The sequence below is a fragment of the Amblyraja radiata genome, chromosome 5 (assembly GCF_010909765.2).
Source record: "Amblyraja radiata isolate CabotCenter1 chromosome 5, sAmbRad1.1.pri, whole genome shotgun sequence".
Classification (NCBI taxonomy): domain Eukaryota; kingdom Metazoa; phylum Chordata; class Chondrichthyes; order Rajiformes; family Rajidae; genus Amblyraja; species Amblyraja radiata.
Window position 1 is genome coordinate 80,358,302 of NC_045960.1, and position 20,826 is coordinate 80,379,127.

The 20,826-nt window shown below is 43.1% G+C and overlaps 1 protein-coding gene and 1 pseudogene across 3 annotated transcripts in view; both read right to left on the bottom strand.

Annotated features, from left to right (window-relative positions):
• greb1 (growth regulating estrogen receptor binding 1) overlaps positions 1 to 20,826 on the bottom strand; it is a 200,158-nt gene that overhangs the window by 172,833 nt on the left and 6,499 nt on the right. The window lies entirely within an intron of this gene.
• Positions 3,746 to 3,920, bottom strand: LOC116973878 (annotated as a pseudogene).

Here is a 20,826-nt window from a genome sequence, read left to right on the forward strand (position 1 = left end):
AGGCGGCACAATGGGGCAGCAGTAGAGTTACTGCCTTATAGAGTCCGTCCGGGTTTCATACAGACCTTGGGTGCTGTTTGTATCTTCTCCCTGTGACCACTTGGGTTTTCTCTGGATGATCAGGTTTCCTCTCAAAGATACAGGTTAATTGGCTTTTGTAAATTACCCCTAGATTGCAAAACTGGGATAACAAATTTATCTTATGTACAGGTGATCATTGGTTGGCGCAGACTCGGTGGGCCGAAGGGCCTGTGTCCACATTGTATCTCTTAACTAAATTAAATTTTGTAAAATATCAACTTTAACGTTCAGTGAAATATTTAGCGTGCATGATCATTTATCCGGGCCCTGCTTCAGACAATCTTGAGGGCAAGTAAGAAATAAAATCGTGAATACATCTGTTTTAATTTAGTATAGAAATACAGCGTGGAAACAGGCCCTTCGGCCCAATAAGTCCCCGCCGACCAGTGATTCCCCCACACTAACATGCGGGACAATTTACAATTTTTTTACCCAAGCCAATTAACCTAAAAAAACGTATGTTTCTGGAATGTAGGAGGAAGCCAGAGCACCCGAGTAAAACCAACGCTGTCTTGGGGAGATGTACAAACTCCATACAGACAGCACCCGTTGTCAGGTTCAAACCCGGGGTTCTGGCACTGTAAGGCAGAAACTCTACCGCTGTGCCACCAGTTAGATACCAAAATGAAGCCATCACACTCATGAATGAACAGTACACCTGCGCATGCATCGAGAAACGAGTTGATTAAAACAAAAACACAAAATTAGTTGTTTCTTTCACATTTTGCATTTATTGGTTTACGTGACATAAATTCCCCTTGGGGGTGGGGGGTGCGGGAGGAACAGCCTGTATTTGGTTCTTACCTGACGGGACTATAAATGGGCTTTAAAACCAAGCTTTCTAAATGTCTCCAAAAAGGTAGAAACTTAAATGTGTTCCAAGTTGAGGCTGAAGAGCATTTCCCTCTCATTATTTTTTTGTTGAAAATAAGCTACGTCTATCAGAGTGCTAACAAAAAACACCCTAGTTCCATTCATCACCAAACTATAGCTCAGGGTTCGAAACATTTTAATTTACCCAGTTTACCAAAGTTACCAACCTTATTCATTTCTGGTATCACTGGGTGCTGGCTCGAAGGGCCGAATGGCCTCCTCCTGCACCTATTTTCTATGTTTCTGTTTGCTTAGAGTAACTTTTGATACAATATTTCAGATGTAAACATAAAATCTCCATAATTCTAGCTTATATAAATAGGGCATTAAGTCACCTCGAGAGATACTCTCAGACAAGATACATTTCTGTAGTGTTAACACCATACTCCATTCTTACTTTACGTCACATAAAGAATATCTTAAAAGACATGTTATTACAAATCAATGAATACTTTCAGTTCCCTACATATTAACAACTGCTATAACAACAGTATTTGCTCCAGACACTTAAGCTGTGAATTTCATTTTATACTGGTAAACATTCAGTAAAATCAACTGTTTTTACACCTTGGCTGCCAACCAACAGTCAAAATCTGTTTATAACCAGCAAGGCCTCTAAAAATCAAAATTAGCACGAAACCCAAGTTCATAATGAATACATGTAGTTGCTCTTGAGCAGCTTGAAACCTCTTTACCTTATACCTTTCAATTAGATGCCACCTTTCTAGTCCCAGCTCGATTGGAGATCCAAAATGAAACAACCCTTCTGTACTATTTTTTCCATAATGTGATAGATCACAATACTCAGCCCACAAGGAGAGGTATCACATGTTAACAAATGGGTAGATCAGGGTCACGATGCACTAACACCCCAGATGTCATTAGTTGTTGCTTTATCAGTTCAAACAAAAATCAGCATTGATCAGGCCAAAGCCTGCTTGCTTTTCCTGAAAAACAGTTTAAAAAGGCTTTTTTTTTTACCAACTTCCAATTGCCATTACTAACAGACAATGGTCACATTTTTAAGCATGGGATTATATCTTTAACTCCAGCAAAGTGAAACAGATGTAAATAATTTAGAAAAAGATTATTTAGCTTTTGGAAATATTTTTATGACAGCTACCTAGAGACACAAGCCTTGGCTGAACTTTTGAAACACAGTTATTTCGGATGGAGGACTATTATGAATTTATAATGCCTTATCAGTTCTGATTAAATCACTGACATGAAACATTAACAGTTTCTCTCTCCATGGGTGCCACCTGACCAAATGATCACTCATATTTGCACCCAAGAGGAGGCTTTCTATTCTAGGACAACCAAGATGTCCTCTATATTTTGTAAATGTGGTTCCCCCCATCTGTCAAAGGTGCATCAGTCTGCTATGTCTCCTCTGCGTCCCTTAGTTCTTTCACTCCCCCTCCCCCCTTACAGAACAAGGATGGTTCCCCAGATCCTCATCTTTCACTCCAACAGCCATTTCTGTCACCTCCAACGTGATCCCGCTACCAGTCACATCCTCCCATCTCCACCCTTTGCTGCCTTCTGCAGAGACCGCTCCGTCTGCAACTCCTTTGTTCACTCATCCCAGGCTGACCCAAGTACTTCCCACAGCAACCACAGATATTGTAACATCTGTCCCCTGCTCGTCTCCATCCAGGGACCCCGCCAGTCCTTCCAGGTGAGACAGAGGTTCACGTACACCTCTTCTAACCTCATCTTCTGCATCTGGTGTTCCCAACGTGGCCTCCTGCACATTAGTGAGACCAAGTATAGAACACTTGTGCTCAGTCTGCCAAGGCCTACCGGATCGCCCAGATGCTAATCATTTTAACACCCCTTCTCATTCCCACATGTACTGCCCCTCCCTTCCTCTTCTCTCCCTCCCCTGGACTCCCACCTATCTCTTCCCTTCCTCCCAAAATCAGGAATGTATGCATCTATTTACTATATAACATCAGAAACTCATTGGGAAATGTTATCAAATTGGTACCAAATGTCAGCTTGCCACCAAGTTTGAGATTTTTTATTTCAAAATATACTTTATTCGAGAAATAAATATATCCAATGCAGGCTCTATTAGGGCATGCCCTGTTGAGGTGGCCTGCCTCCCCACGACAGGTTGAAGTTCTTGCTCACTTGGCAGTCCTTTGTCTCGTTGCCTTCCAGCTTGCAGTTCTTGCAGACAACTGCACTGCATTGTGCTGCCATGTGCCCAGGTTTGTTGCATTTCCTGCACACCTTGGGTTTCCCCGCGTAGATCATGTAGCCTGGGTTCTCTCCGATAGCGAACACCGAGGGAGGGTGGATGTTGGCTCCCTTCCCGTCCACCCTCAGCTTCATCTTCACTTGCTGCTTGCTCGTTCAGATCCCAAACAAGCCCTTCACATCCGCACAGTTCCCTGCTCCCTCGACATAACGAGCAAGGAAGGCAAGGACATCCACGATGGGCACATGTGGGTTAAACATGTGCACCGTGATCATCCGTTCCTTCTGGGTGGGGAGGGTGAAGATCAGCTGCACTTTCAGCGGGGAGAGCGGTGATTTGTTCCCCTTCGCCCAGAAGTCTTGCATCAGCTTCTGCCATCCCGTTGGATACTTGAAAGTGGCATCAAAGTATCCGTTACCAGGGAAGTCCTGGAGACAGTAAATGTCCTTGGCAGGCGTCCATCAAGACCTTCCCGACAAACAGGTCCCGTGAGAAGGGATTCGCCTCACTGAGGTCTTTCATGCTCACTCGCCGGATACCCTGTCCTCCCGCTCCATTTGCTGCTGCCATTCTGACTGGATGAGGTGTTAGGTTGGTTAACCAACCAGCATGAATCCACCTCTAAGCTAGCAACTGACAGACTCCTGGTCACCAACGTGATCTCCAATTTCAATTGGTCCTAGAGCCGCGATCCTCATCCTCGACAGAAAAGAACAGATACTACATTTGAACTTAGCCAAAAGGCCGAGTTTGAGATAGGCAAATGTGGAGATCCCAAAAAACTTGCTGGCCAGGATCGCCAGAATTCCAGCACAGGATCTCAGGCACTCCACTGTTGAACTCCTCACAGGAATTAAGGACAGCTGATTTGTTGCAGAATCTCTTCATTTCAATGGAAATAAACAACTCAGAGCCTCACACCTGGAACAGCAGATACAATAGATAAGGTTGGAAGAGGGCGAAGTGAACCTCACCTGAAAGGACTGTCATGATCCTTGGACGGAGCCGAGGGAAGAGGTATAGGGACAGGTGTTGCATCTCCTGCGATTGCTGGGGAAAGTACCGGGGGAGGGGGTGGTTTGGGTGGGAAGGGGTGAGTTAACCAGGAAATTGTGGAGGGAATGGTCTCTGGGGAAAGCGGAAAGAGGTGGAGATGGGAAGCTGTGGCTAGTGGTGGGATCCCATTGGAGGTGGCGAAAACGTCAGAGGATTATGTGCTGTACGCAACGGCTGTTGGGGTGTAAGGTGAGGACTAGGGGGATAAGTTTAAGTAATAGTGCTAATGACAAATATTAAGACTGTGCAGGAAAGCAAGTAAGAGGAAAGAAACAGAGAAGGCACAATAGAGTGAATAAAATTCAGAGGAGGGTTCGAAGGCAGATCGAAAAAATGTTTTGAGGACAGAACTAACTGCAGTATCATTAAGCAATGTACAATCAAGAAACTAATCAGGGAACATTAACAGTTCATTTCATATTAATTCATTCTTGAAAAGATCACTGGTGTAATCGGCTTGAAAAGTAGTTTTAAGGCATACATTTTAAAATCCATGAAAATAGAAACGTTAGCTTTCATCCTCAAGAGTATTTCAGTAAATTGTTTTGAAATGCAGACATCGTTTTGCAGACAAACACCACAACCAATCGGCACAGAGTGGCATGTGCTCGAGAAATAAATATCAACGACAATACTGGGAAAACTCTTCCGCTTTTCTCCAAATAGTGTCAAGAGATTTTTTTCATCCACTTAAATGGACAAGGCCAAGGTCTAACACCTTATCCAAAAATGGTTCATCCAACAACGCAGAACAGGCAAAATATCACACCAAAATTGCCGAGGTCCATGGAAAGGCTTTGGACCCATGACTTGCTGACTCCATGATGAGAGCACAGAGCCAAGCCGATACTGTAAAGGAAGAGGAGGTTGGCTTATCGTTCATATCCACTGAACAGAGTCAGTTTTTAACCTTGTGCAAAACAGAGTACCTCCAACAATGCAGAACCCTTTTCAATGTCGATTTGAAACAGCAATCTAGACCATGTGACCGTGTCCCTGCAGTAGGCATGAACCCATGATCTACTAAATCAAATATGCAGATACAACTAAACAAAGCTGACACCATAAGTGAAGATGAGGCAGGCTAAGAAGCTTTAAATATGGATCACACTCAGCAAAATCAATAACCCCACTCTCACCATCGACGGCACCACTGTCTCCCCATCTCCCCAGGCCCGCAACCTTGGCGTGATCTTTGATTCCACCCTCTCCCTTGAGCCTCACATCCGCCATGTCATTAAAACCTCCTTCTTTCACCTCCGCAACATCGCCAAAATCAGACCCTCTCTCACACCTCCCGCTGCTGAAAGACTCATCCATGCCTTCATCTCCTCCCGACTGGACTACTGCAACTCACTTCTCCTTGGCATCAGCTCCACCTACATCAACCGACTCCAACTGGTCCAGAACGCAGCCGCCCGACTCATCACCCACACCAAATCCTGGCATCACATCACTCCAGTCCTCAAACAACTTCACTGGCTTCCCATCTCCCACCGGATCACCTACAAAATCCTGGTCCTCACCTACAAAGCCCTCCACCATCTGGCCCCCCCATATCTCACTGACCTCCTCTCCCCCTACCAACCCTCACGTCCCTCAGATCCACATCAGCCGGTCTCCTCTCCATCCACAAGTCCAACCTCCGCAGTTTTGGGGACAGAGCCTTCTCCAGGGCAGCTCCCAGGCTCTGGAACTCCCTCCCCCAACTGATCCGCAATTCCGTGTCCCTCACCATCTTCCAGTCCCGCCTCAAGACCCATCTCTTCACCTCTGCCTATCCTTAGCCCCACGTCCCCCTCCCTTTTCATCTGTGCTTGAATTGCCTCATATTGTGTTTTGAATTGAATTCTGTCTTTAATTTGTGTACTAGTCATGTCTCTACTATTTATTTCATTCCGCTTACATGTTTTTCCTCTACTTGCTAAATTTTTGTAAGGTGTCCTTGAGACTCTTGAAAGGCGCCCATAAATAAAATTTATTATTATTATTATTATCATGAAAAGAGGAAGTCAAGTGATAAAATCCAGCTATGCTCTTAAAGGGGCAAGCATTTGTGAAGTTCATACCAAAACTAATTTGTTAATTTTTAAAAGAAAAGACCAAGTCATGCAAAAGAAAATCAAATATTAAAAAAGTCAAAATTATTAAATCATCATTATGATCTGGTTCAGTATTGAAGAATGCTACTTGTATTTGAGGATCTTGAAGATAAAATTCAAAAGAAACTATCCTTTTCTAAAATATAACATTATTTATGTCGTGCTTGAGTGAAATAATAAAGATGAATCCTTGTACTAATTGTATCTCGCCAATTGCAATGTCACTCAATCCAAATTTTGACCTGCGTTTTTGACCTGTTACTCCCCAGTAGCCCAGATACAAGCTAACATGCATTGAGAAATAAAAACTAGAGGAAAAACGAATTTGTTAAATGGAAATAAATGCACATTCGATCCACGAAGGAAAAAATTGGGCATCCAAAACCTACTAACCACAGGCAAGAAAAATGGCATGTATCATTTTCAAAAAATGAGAAATAACTTGGTTGGTTAAATATTTGTTCAAGACAAAGAACAGCAAACATTTTTTTTGTAAGAGGCAACAAAATAAAAAGGTTACTGTGACCTAGGGAGTTTGTTGGCCCTGTTGTGAAACTGCAAGGTCTGAATGGAGTAGCGTCAGACAAAACACACTACAAAGACTGATAAGCTTACCTATTTTCTCTGTCGCAATCTTAAAATGGTTAACTTTATGCAATGCATGAGATTGTTGTCATGTTAGGTTGGTCTCTATCAAATTTACTTTAAAGTTTCATGTCAAGGAATAGAAATGTATTTAGTGGATAATGGATACACAAAATCAAAAAATATCAGTGCACTTTCACCAAGCACATAATAATGAATAAAACGTAATTCAAGGAAAATGTTATATTTCTCAGTCCTCATACTTTTGGGTATATTTTTCAAATTGTGAATGCAAAATAACAATAGAAGATAATGGAAACACTCAGTAGATCAGGCTGAAGAAGAGGCAATCCAAAACTAGGATAACTGTCCAGACCAGAGCTCCAGGCGGGGAGAGAGAACTGCCTGCCCCAGAGCTGCGGGAGAAGTATGTGATCACTGGTCAGAGGGCTGCAACTGCAAATGTGAACCCTAGCACCCCCACCTCCCCTCCCACCACTCCAGATGGAAAAGTGATTGCCCATCTCACATCTCCACTCAGGAGAGCAACTGCCTGACACAGCGCTCCAGCTCGAAGTATCACTGGGTTGAACCAAATTGATGATGTTTTTTTGATGAGGTAACAGAAAGAGGTGATGAGGTAAATATGGTTAATGTGGTATATATGAACTTTGAAAACGCAATTAAATTGCTGTCACATAAATAGTTTTGTTATTAAGATGGAATCTCAGGGTATAAAAAGGGGGCAATCGAATGCAAAGTTGACAGCGTGAAAAATTTACCAAGTGACAGGAACAGTACTTAAACAGTTGGTTTCCAGAGTAGAATTTATTATATGGTGAAGCTCTCTTGGGATCTGTAATACTGCATTTACATCATGTATTAATGGACATGAGTGTGCAAAGTGTCATTTCCAAATCTTCCAGCAAGGGGGGTGCAGTAAATTGTGAGAAAGATGTAAATTGATTGTTTTGAATGGATGGAAAGGTGGCAAGTGAAATTTAACACCAAAGACACCGAGTTTGACAATTTCAGTGGGAAGAGAAAGGAGAAGCAAGATTAACAAGGTCCCAATTCTTAAAAGAGCACAAGAATTGAGAGATGAAAGTGGTAGAACACATTGAGAAAGCAGTTACAAGACCAGATAGGCCATAAGTAGACAGAAGAGCAAGGATGTTGGGTTAAACTTATAGAAAACAATGAATTTGGCCACAATTTAAAATACAGCATAACTCCAATAATCTGGCTTGTCAAGACTGCGATTATGTCTGACAATGGATTATCTGGGCTACTAGATGTTTTTTTTAATTGATACCACTACACACATTTAATATAACATTGTTAAGACATTTATTCTCACATTTATGTTGAAAGGTACAGGAAAAGAGACTTCAGCGAGTAGAAACGGAGATGGCAATCGTCACCTGGAGAGCCAGGTGCCAAACCATGGGGATATTTCAGCCTGAAGAAGCGTCCCAAACCGAAACATCACCTATCCATTCCCTCCACAGATGCTTCCAGACTCGCCGAGTTACTCTGACATTTAGTGTTTTGCTCAGGATATTTTTATAGTTGCATGGGGGATTAGTGATTTACTGTTGTGTGTGCAGTTCTAAGCAGCACACTTTAGGAAAGATGTGAAAACCTTCCAGTACCGAAGAACTATTCTATAAAGATTAAAGAGCCGAAGGAGTTTAGTTCTGAGATAGGATTCCATAGCAAATTGAGATTTTGCTCCTCAGGATACTGGTGGAGGAATCTGACAAAAATATAAAAATATATAGAAAGAGAGAAAATAGCCAACACTGCAAGACTCAAGACATGACAAAATAGAATAAAGTCAAAATGGCAAATGTGGCATGAGGCAAAGCTTTGTTTAAACAGAAATTCTGAAGGGCTTGTAACGTACCACTCCCAGAAATAATAAAAGCAAATTCTAATATTGTGCTCAAAGTAAGTTCTGGATAAGTACTCAAAATGTAAACTCCTTTAGGACTTTGAGATGATTGCTGAGAGATGGAACAATCTGAATATGTCTTTTCATTGAGCTAGCTTGAACTTGATGGGCTGCATGGCTCCATGCAGTAACTACGTGTGCATTTTGTTCTTTGGCATCCTTGTAATTAGCTTGGCTACTTCAGTAATCTTCCCAGATAATACAGCCCAAATTGGCAATCTGTGACTTTCTATATACATGTGATTTCAGATATTATGTTTCGACACCACATAAAGGAAAAGTCAAATTAAACATTTTGCTGGAAAATTGTAAACTGCATTTGGTTCAAATTTAACCTGTAGCTTAAAAAGATAGTTGGTGACAAGATTAAATTTAGCAAGACTAAGACTGTCTACACTGGGTCCTTTTCTGCAGAATTGCTTTATTTTCCAAAACATTCCGTGTCAAGTTCTTTTAATGATGCTCCTTGGCTATGTAAATATGTTACATGATAAATGGTAGGGAATTGAAGAATACAGTTGAACAGAGGGATCTGGGAACGAGGGATCTGGGAATAACCGTGCATAGTTCCTTGAAGGTGGAATCTCATATTAGATTAGATTAGATTAGATTATTAGATATTAGATAGGGTGGTAAAGAAAGCTTTTGGTATGCTAGCCTTTATAAATCAGAGCATTGAGTATAGAAGCTGGGATGTAATGTTAAAATTGTACAAGGCATTGGTGAGACCAAATCTGGAGTATGGTGTGCAATTTTGGTTGCCCAATTATAGGAAGGATGTCAACAAAATAGAGAGGGCACAGAGGAGATTTTCTAGAATGTTGCCTGGGTTTCAACAACTAAGTTACAGAGATAGGTTGAATAAGTTAGGTCTTTATTCTCTGGAGCGCAGAAGGTTAAGGGGGGACTTGATAGAGGTCTTTAAAATGATGAGAGGGATAGACAGAGTTGATGTGATCAAGCTTTTCTCTTTGAGAATAGGGAAGATTCAAACAAGAGGACATGACTTCAGAATTAAGGGACAGAAGTTTAGGGGTAACATGAGGGGGAACTTCTTTACTCAGAGAGTGGTAGCGGTGTGGAATGAGCTTCCAGTGGAAGTGGTGGCGGCAGGTTCGTTGGTATAATTTAAAAATAAATTGGATAGGCATATGGATGAGAAGGGAATGGAGGGTTATGGTATGAGTGCAGGCAGGTGGGACTAAGGGAAAAAAGTTGTTCGGCACGGACTTGTAGGGCCGAGATGGCCTGTTTCCGTGCTGTAATTGTTATATGGTTATATGGTTATATGGAAGAAAAAGCAATGATATCTCCAGGCATCATCCTCACAACTCGTCAGTGGAAACAAGAGACTGTTGAAAGCCCTATTTTCATCATGACTAATATTCTCACCACCTTTTGACACCAAGCCCTTGTACAATGACCTGTGCATTTTACATAAAGGCTATATTTTGGAACAAATCAGTCAAGTCAATAATTAAATTCAGTGTTAAGTTAGTGAGATAGAAGGTTTTTCTTTTTTTGTGCAAATCTTGAAATATCACCTGCAGTCCATCTGTTTTTTCTTTTTTTTTTCCTTTTGTCCTGTTTTAGTTAATTTTAGTTTATTAGGTTGTGTATGTGTGGGAGTGGGGGTGGGAGAAACATGTTTTGGTCTCTTCCTTCGGGGGGGGGTGCGACCTTTTTCTTGTCATATCCCCCGTTTCCGTCTCCGTCTGCGCTGAGGCCTAATGGCGGAGCTGGCGGCCTCCAACTGGAACCGACCCTGAGGCTTCGGAGGCAGAGCCAGCCAGGACTTACCAACACAAGGCTGGCCGACTTCGGGGCTGTGGTGACGTTGCGGCGGCGGTGACCTGTCTTCGGGGCTGTGGCTGCGTTCCAGCGGCGGCGACCCGACATCAGGGCTGTGGCGGCGTTCCGGCGGCGGTGACCTGTCTTCGGGGCTGTGGCGGCTTTCCAGCGGCGGCGACCCGACATCAGGGCTGTGGCGGCATTCCGGCGGCGGTGACCTGTCTTCGGGGCTGTGGCGGCTTTCCAGCGACGGCAACCCGACTTCGGGGCTGTGGCGGCGTTCCGGCGGCGGTGACCTGTCTTCGGGGCTGTGGCGGCGTTCCGGCGGCAGCGACCCGACTTCGGAGCCTCGGAGGCTCGGCACCGGGCCCAGTGGACGACATCGTCGGGAGCTCGCACGTCACAGGTTGGTGACCTGTTTTTCCGGAGCTCCCGCAACAACAGCTTCCTCCGCTGGACTGGAGGACGGCAGCTTCGGCAGCTTCGACCGCCTGGTGAACTCACTGTGGTGGATGTTAAATCTGAGTTTACTGTGTGTTTTGTTGTTTTATTCTATGTTATGACTGCAAGGCACGAAATTTCGTTCAGACTGAAAGGTCTTAATGACAATAAAGGATACTTGACTTGATCTCTACAAGGTTCAACGCAAAAGCTTTGGAGGGATGTTAAAGGTTTGTAATAATATGACCAAAGTTCCTGCAGTTAAGTCAAACTCAATTTGAAGAGTCAAAACAGCTCAAAATACAGCAGGTATAAAATTGGAAGCAACAGCATCATACTATAATGGTCCTGTTAACCTATTCTGATCTAAACTTAAATAAGGTACAGTTTATCGTTAAAAGAGCTGTCTTTTGTGCACAGCATTAAGAATTATAAACAAATCCATGCATCCATGAAATTCTTGGAAGCATTTTCTTTTCAAATGAATACAAAGTGAAATGAGAATAACACATCTCTGAACTTTCTAACTAATCTTTAAAGCTTCTGAGGCATCCAATTTTAGAATGAAAATAACAGCCATTCATCCCATTTAAATGTCCACAATCAAAGGGATTGTAATAATATTTAAGCTGTTTTTTTTTAAGTTCATGGATATGGCATTATCTAATGATGGGGAAACAAATTAAACAGGAATACTTTAAATCTTTATCAACTAAATTTGATGATAACACAGGCAAGATATTTGAACAGACGTTCCACTCTCAGAAATATTTACCCAAGAAAAAGATAGTTGAATAGGAATCCTCACAAATAACAACATGTTCCACTCAGAAGTAATTTAAGTATTTTTGAAAGACAGGTACTATTGTAATGTCGGAAACTTCACCATAAAATTGTGAATGTCACAACTAACCTTTTCCGAGCAATATGATAGCAATTTAGGAAATCTACTAAAATTTAAGGGAAGTAATAAAATCAAAGATTTTTAGGCAGTTATATTTATATCAGGCAAAAGGTCATGTGTATTCTACAGAGTGGTTCAGATTCCAATTCTTCAAAGCCTTGTCACTATTTATGAGGTAGGTCAGCAATGTGAATGAATATGCTCTATTTGTTTCTGAATATAACCCCACCCAACACTTTAAAACAGTCGCTCTTTTCGCCATTGGCACAGCAAGGCTGCTATGTGTATCATTCATTATATGCAGACGATAACCCGCCAAGTTCCTTCAATAGCACCTCCGAAACCCACACATTATTGGAGAGGACAAAGGCAGTAGGAGCATGGGAACACTACCATCTGAAGGTTCCACAATAGTTTATACATAGTTCAGTCAAAACCATGCAACGTCTATCTAACATGCCTGGGAGTACCGCCATACCAATTCATAAAGGTTAAGACTGGAGATGCTAACACCTTTGCAAGGGCATCGGGGTTGCCAACAAATGCTGACATTCCCTGTTACACCCACTTGAAAAATATCTGATCGGTAATTGTTGCATAAAATATTGAAATTCCACTCGGCTAAGCGCAGTGCTAGATTGTCAGAAGAACCTTCCTTTGAATGAAACATTAAGCTAAACACAAGTCTGCCTCTTCCAATAAATCTTATAAATATAGTAGCATTTTTCAGAGTAGAGAGTTCATCAGTTATTTTGACCAGCATTTTCCCTGAAGCAATGTCAATTTACAATCTAACTACCTATTCATCTCAGTTGTTTGTGGGAAGCCACAAGTAGAGAAATACTGCCACTTTCACCCGTGTGATGCAAGACTGCAGATTAGTAAGCAAAATACATTAGAATGTTTTTACATTTCTGCAATTAAAATAATGGGGCAGGCAAGAATCTGGAATTAATGCCAGTGTTAAATTAAACTTTAACAATTTGATGTGATTGGCTTAAAAAAATCTGTGACAAAATACATATCCCTCAAAACAATCAGCTGAAAGAACTCAGCAGGTTGAGCAGCATCTGTGGTGGGAAGGAACTGTTGTTTCAGGGAGAAACCCTGCATCAGGACTGAACATGCCCACAGAGGCTCTGAAAAATAAGTGTCCACGTTCTCCTTTTTTAAGATAAACTAGACCAAGTTGGACCCGTTGTACCCCTTTCCCCCAACGCAATAATCCACCACTCACCCGTTCCCCCAATGCAACCCGTTTCCACCACTCACCCATTGCCCCAATGCAACCCGTTTCCACCACTCACCCGTTGCCCCAATGCAACCCGTTTCCACCACTCACCCGTTGCCCCAATGCAACCCGTTTCCACCACTCACCCGTTCCCCCAACGCAACCCGTTTCCACCACTCACCCGTTCCCCCAATGCAACCCGTTTTCACCACTCACCCGTTGCCCCAACCTAACCCGTTCCCCCAACGCAATATTGCACCACTCACCCATAGCCCCCAACTGCGCAGGGGCTGCTCATTTCGCCTGATTCACACTCCCTCATTTTGAATTTTTTTAAAATTAAGTTCTGTGACTTTAAGAAAAATGCATTTGCACCTGCTGGAGCTAGGAGGGCTGCAATCTCATTGTGACATAATAATAATAATAATAATAATAATAATAATAATAATAATAATAATAATAATAATAATAATAATATATTTTATTGTCATTGCACATAAGCACAACGAGATTTGGTATGCAGCTTCCAACCAATGTCATAACATAAATAACTAATAAAATTTGTATTTAGATATCCCGAGAATATGGATTGTAAAAAGAACAGTAAAACCGTCAAAACTGTTCAACAGACTAAAGTGCAGATGTGTCTGTGCGACATGACCATCCGAGGGAGACAGTCCAGGGGGGATGGGGGGCACTCAGCAGGGCCGGTTCAGAGCCGCTATAGCTCTGGGAATTAAGTTGTTCCTGAGTCTGGAGGTTCGGGCGTAGAAGGCCTTGTAACGTCTGCCGGAGGGAAGTAGTTCGAACAGTCCATTACAAGGGTGTGAGGAGTCTTTATGGATACTGACGGCCTTCCTGAGGCACCATGTGGGGTAGATGCCCTCAAAGGCTGGTAGCTGTGTCCCAATAATCCTCTGCGCTCTGTGGACGACGCGCTGAAGAGCTCTCCTCTCCGCCTCCGTGCAGCTGAGATACCACACAGAAATGCCATACGTTAATATGCTCTCTGTGGTGCAGCGGTAGAAGGTTGTCAGCAGCTGTTGGGGCAGACCAGTCTTTTTTAATGTCCTCAGGAAGAACAGTCGTTGCTGTGCCTTCTTGACCAGCGCAGCGGTGTTGGTGGACCATGTGACGTCCTCTGAAATGTGAGTGCCCAGAAACTTAAAGCTGGACACTCTCTCCACACTTTCCCCGTAGATGGAGATTGGGGCGTATTCTCCATTATGGGACCTCCTGAAGTCAATAATCAGCTCCTTGGTCTTGGAGGTGTTTAGTGACAAGTTGTTACGTGCGCACCAGTCCGCCAGGTTCTGCACCTCCACTCTGTATTTTGTTTCATTACCGTTGGCGATCAGCCCAATTACTGTTGTGTCGTCTGCAAACTTCACGATGGTGTTGGTGTCGAATGCAGGAACACAGTCGTGAGTGAAGAGGGAGTAGAGCATGGGGCTTAGTACACAGCCCTGTGGTGTGCCGGTGTTCAGGGTGATAGTGGAGAACAGGTGCGGGACCAGTCTCACTGCCTGCGGTCGCTCCGTCAGAAAGTTCAGGATCCAATCGCATATTGCCGAGCTGAGGCCTAGCTGGTGGAGTTTGGTGGTGAGCTTGGTGGGGATAACTGTATTGAATGCAGAGCTATAGTCAATGAAGAGCATCCTCACGTACGTGCCCTGTCTATCCATGTGAGTCAGGACAGCGTGAAGAGCGTAGGTAATGAGATCCCATTGTCAGCGTATGTAAATGAGATCCCATTGTGATTGGACGACTGCGAGATGCCATTGTGACGTCATCACTGGAAGCTGCCAGAAAATCCTCAAAGCAGAGTCCCAGTTATTCTTCTCAAAGTTGTTTTTTTAAAAAACTTTAATCATCAATAACTTGTGAAATATAGCACCAAATCTGAAAGGAACCTGATTATGGACGGGAAAATGTGTAAGAATGTGGACATTTTTCAGCGCTGCCGCATAGCGACAAACACACATACAGACATATACACACAAACTTATAAGATGAGACTTTTAATAGTATATAGAAAGTACATTTTTAAACCTTTCCTCCTGTTTTAAAGTTTTAAAATTTATTAACATGAGATTTCTCAGTGTAAATTGTAGTTTCTTCTCGTGACCATTTCTCTTTTACTGGCTTTTGCAACTACCAGTCATCATTTTGCAGCCAAGTACAACAGGCATCCAGTGTAGCGTACACGCAACATGAATCTAAAAATATAGGTTTCCTGTTTATTAATTTCAATTTAAAGCAGTGGTGAAAAGCGAATGTGAAACCTTGCTAATGCAACCTATAAGAAAGGCCTCATTTATCCCACTTCTGTGACACACTAGAAAATTGACTGACCCAGCACAATCCTACACTAAAAGCTTGCTTGTCTGCTCTTCATTTATCTTCTCTGACCCAAAAACTGCATTACTGACTCAATATCTTATTAAAAATCAGCAAATAAGAATAACTGTAAAAGGACTGAATTTTGCCTTTGTGGTTTGGCTCAATTATTTTTCAGACCGCAATACATTTTATTCAGACTATATTTGGGTAGGATTTCAACACTAAACATAATTGGTAAACACAAGCACCCCATCTACAAAAAAACAACAACTTCCTGCTGCAATGGTTTATTGCATTTTGTCAGATTTTAAACAAATTATTTTGTCTACATTCATAGTGATAACTGTCAAGTAAAACTGTCAACTTGTAATTAAGCATTGCAGAGCAGTGATGTTGTAGTAGCACATTGGTTATACATCTCCCTGTGCTTTAGCTTTTGTAGCAGAGATTTTCCTTCTTATACTCGAACCAATTCTTTTCCTCAAATAGCCATTAGTTTTAACTTTCAATAAGAAGTTATACTTTTTTTTAAATGACTGAAGTGGTGGGACTATACCTGTCCAATTATCCATGGCCTTCTCCACTTCACGTAAGCCTACAACTGGTCTTGGTTTCCCCAACAAGCAGCACCAAAAGGATATTGACGAAAGATGTGTCCATGCCATCAAATTATCCACATACTGTTTCATGTTTTTGTTTAAATTGACTTCAATAACAACAGTTAGTGGGATAACTTAAAAACCAACAATCCCAAACAAGGAGAACAGCACCAGCAATTATATATGTAGTATAAACATTGCAATGAAACTATTATTTTGAAAATACTACTAATTTACCTTTCCTTCACGACATGTTTACTTAAGTATCATTTACTTGCCATTAAATTGTTACTATTAAAAAAGGAAAGGCCACAAGATAATCAATTCAACTGCAAGTGAAATGCAGGATTGAAACCACACTGCAATGCTAAAGGACCTGTCCCACTTACGCGACTTTTCAGCGGACTGTCTGCGACCTTCAAGCTCGGGGGCACTCGCCTGAAAAACCGCGAACTGGACTCACAATTCATTGTATCATCTCCTCTTGAGGGCGGCACAGTGGTGCAGCCGTAGAGCTGATGCCTTAGCGCCAGAGACCCAGGTTTGATCCTGACTATGGGCGCTGTCTGTATGGAGTTTGTACATTCTCCCTGTGACCGAGTGAGTTTTCTCCGGAGTGCTCCGGTTTCCTCCCACACTCCAAAGATGTACAGGTTTGTAGGTTAATTGGCTTTGGTAGAGTGCAGGATGGTGTTAGTGTATGGGGGTGATCGCTGGTCTCTGTGGACTCAGTGGGTCGAAGGGCATCTTTCCATGTTATATTTCTAAAGTCTTTGAGTGGCCATGGATTTCTGCATGGAGACTTACAGAACTTATTCAGATTGCAAGTGCACTTTACTTCATGAGAAAATAAGAAACTTGCCCCAAACAAGTTATTGCAAAAAAGGATTTCAGTCAGCCATTCCACTTTTTGTCTAAAAGTCTGCAGTGATCAATGAAGCAATCAACATATGATTAATATGAATCAGAGTTGGAGAGGGGGAGGATCCAGTTGCTGTAGTCCATGAAAGAATTATGGCATAGGTAAAAATAAATAAATCGAGGTTTCTCTGGGGGTGGAGAAGGAGCTAGGCTCGGAAGTAACACGTTAAAAACAGTTGGATCACAGCCACCTGTAAATTGGCATGGGGTTAAACAAAGCTGAAAGTTAAATATATGTCTCAAAATTTGTTGTGGGAGAAAGGCATTTTGATTTACTGGCACCAGCACCAGGAAAAGAAGGAACTTTACACAAAATAAATGATTTTGTCTCTGCACAGGTCCAATACCATCAATAAATTTATCGACAACACCACTGTTGTTGGCCGACTAATGGGTGGTGATGACTCAGTGCACACTAAAGAGATTGGACACCTGATTGAATGGTACCACGACATTTTACTCAACATTGACATGGCCTAAGAACTATCTCCATATCTCCAAATACTCCAACAAACTTCGAAAGATGTTCTGCAGGAAATATCCTGACTGATTGCATCAAGTCAAGTCAAGTTTATTTGTCACACACATACAAGATGTGCAGTGAAATGAAAGTGGCAATGCCTGCAGATTGTGCAAAAACAACAGAACAGAATAGAACAGAACCAGTATTTACATTAAAAAAAAACACAACAACAGTAAATTAGTAAACTAGTTCCTGGTGAGATAGAAGTTTACAGTCCTGATGGCCTGTGGGAAGAAATTCCGTCTCATCCTCTCTGTTTTCACAGCGTGACAGCGGAGGCGCTTGCCTGACCGTAGCAGCTGGAACAGTCCGTTGCTGGGGTGGTAGGGGTCCCTCATTATGTTGGCTTTGGATATCGGCACCTCCTGGTGTATAGGTCCTGCAGGGGGGTGAGTGCTGTTCCAATAGTGCGTTCGGTTGAATGCACTACTCTTTGCAGAACCTTCCTGTCCTGGGCAGAGCTGTTCCCAAACCAGATTGAGATGTTTCCGGACAAGATGCTTTCTACAGCCCCAGAGTAGAAGCACTGAAGGATCCTGAGCGAGACTCTGGATTTCCTCAGCTGCCTGAGGTGGTAAAGACTCTGCCTTGCCTTACTCACCAGTGCAGCAGTGTGTGTTGTCCATGTCACATCCTTTGTGATGTGGACTCCCAGGTATTTAAAGCTGCTCACCCTATCCACAGTAGTCCCATTTATCTCCAGTGGCATGTACGTCCTTGCATGTTGAGCCCTTCTAAAGCACACAATCAGCTCCTTAGTTTTTGTGACATTCAAGAGGAGGCTGTTGTTCTGACACTAGAGTGCCAGATCAGCCACCTCCTCCCGGTAGGCCTTCTCTTCGTTATCAGAGATCAGGCCCACTACCACAGTGTCATCAGCAAACTTGATGGAGGTGGAGCTGAACCTGGCCACACAGTCATGTGTGTACAGGGATAACGGTAGGGGGCTAAGGACGTAACTCTGGGGGGATCCTGTGCTCAGGGTGAGGGTGCTGGAGGTATGTCTCCCCATCTTGACCACCTGGGGCCTGGCGGTGAGAAAGTCCAGGACCCAGGAACACAGGGGATTGTTCAGCCCCAGTTCCAGCAGCTTCTCAGCAAGTCTGGTGGGGACTATGGCATTGAAAGCTGAACTGGTGAATGAACAGCAGCCTCACATAGCTGCCCTTCTGGCTGTCAAGGTGAGAGGGAGCGGTGTACAGAACCTGGGAGACTGCATCATCCATGGATCTGTTCGGACGGTATGGGAGGAAGGCACAGATGTGATTCTTGATCAGCCTCGCGAAGCATTTCATGACTACCGAGGTGAGGGCCACCGGTCAGTAGTCATTCAAGCAGGCTGGAGAGGCATTCTTTGGCACTGGTACAATGGTTGATCTTTTGAAGCAGGCAGGGACCATGGACTTGGGCAGGGACCATGGACTTGGCCAGGGAGAGGTTAAATATTGTGTTGAGCAAGCTGAGTAGCACAAGACTTTAGTACTCGCCCAGATATACCATCTGGGCCTGCAGCTTTCCTCGTGTTCACACGCGTCAGAGCCCTCCTCACGTCATGCTCGGTCACCGAGAATGTGTGCACATCCCCAGCGGTGACATCCCCAGCAGGCACATCCTCATGGCCTGGCATGGCAAATCCAATGCACAGGACTGCAAGAAGTTGCAGAGATAATTGGACTCAGCCCTGTCCATCAGGAGCAGAATGCAACCTCCCACCATCAAAAGCATCTATATGATGTGGTACCTCAAAAAGACTGCTTCAATCATCATGGATCCCCATCATCTGGGCCAACTCTCTAATCGCTGCTACCAACGGGCAGGAGGTACAGAAGTCTCAAGTCTCTCACCACCAGGCTCAGAAACAGCTACCTTCCGACAATCATCAGGTTTTTTAACCAACTTGCAGAACCCTTATCCCATCTCGACAATGGAACATGATGGATGACCCCTTGCACTACCATTTTTTGTCATTGTGTTTTACATTTGTTTTGATTTTTTTGTAGTCATTTTATTCCACTTGCAGAATTTAAGTGGAACTAATGTATAATTGATGTCCATGTGCCTGTGGTGCCGCACAAGCAAGATTTCCATTGTATCTGTACATCACTCCACTTTTGCGTATGATAATAAAAACTTTACTTGATCTGACTTGTCTGGTGCCATGACAATTTTATAATTAGTATTGGTCATAGAGTCTGTCATAGAGCACGGAAATAGGCCCGACAGCCCAATTCATCCAAGCAGCCCCAATTAGGTCAGTCCCATTTAACTGCGTTTGGCTTATCTCTCCAAACCTTCCCTATCCATGCACTTGTCCAATTGCCTTTTAAATGGTGTTATTGTACCTGCTTCAACTATTTCCTGAGGCAGTTTGTTCCATTTACCCAGCAACCTCAGCCTCTTAGGTTTCTATTGAATCTTTCCCCTCTTACCTTTAACATTTGTCCTCCAGTTCAGATTCCCCAACCCTGGGAAAAAGACTGTAAATTCACACTATGTATTCCCCTCATGATTTTGTACAGCATTACAGGATCACGCTGCAGCCTCCTGCACTCCAAGGAATAAAATTCTAGCCTGCCCAACCTCTCCATACAGCTCAGGAGCTTATGTCCTGGCAATAACCTCTTGTCTTCTTTCCATTCTCTCCAGTTTAGTGATCTTTCAGAAGGTTCACCATAACTGAACATAATACTGCTGGTATAAGAAGGAGCTGCAGATGCTGGTTTAAACCAAAGATAGACACAAAAAGCTGGAGTAACTCAGCGGGACAGGCAGCACCTTTGGAGAGAAGGAATGGGTGAACCCATTCCTTCTCTCCAGAGATGCTGTCTGTCCCGCTGAGTTACCCCAGCTTTTTGTGTGTCTATAATACTGCTGGTGTATCCTCGCCAACATCTCGCTGCTGGGGATGGTGGTTGAAGCAGATACGTTTGCAGCATTTAAAAGACTTTAGGAAAGGCTATGGCTGTGCAGAGAATGGAGGGATATGGGTTATGTGCAGGCAAATAAGTGATGATCTTGGCATCATGTTACTGAGGTACAGTGTCATCCATGCAAATGTTATGTGCTATCCACAAAATTCAGATAATAATGAATATGAATAGAATCAATGCAATTACAGGTGGAGATGGAGCAAAGATAAAGATAACAGTGTGCAGAATATAGTTCTCATAATTATAGCCATTCAGCTCCAGAGAAAATGCTCAATGTCCG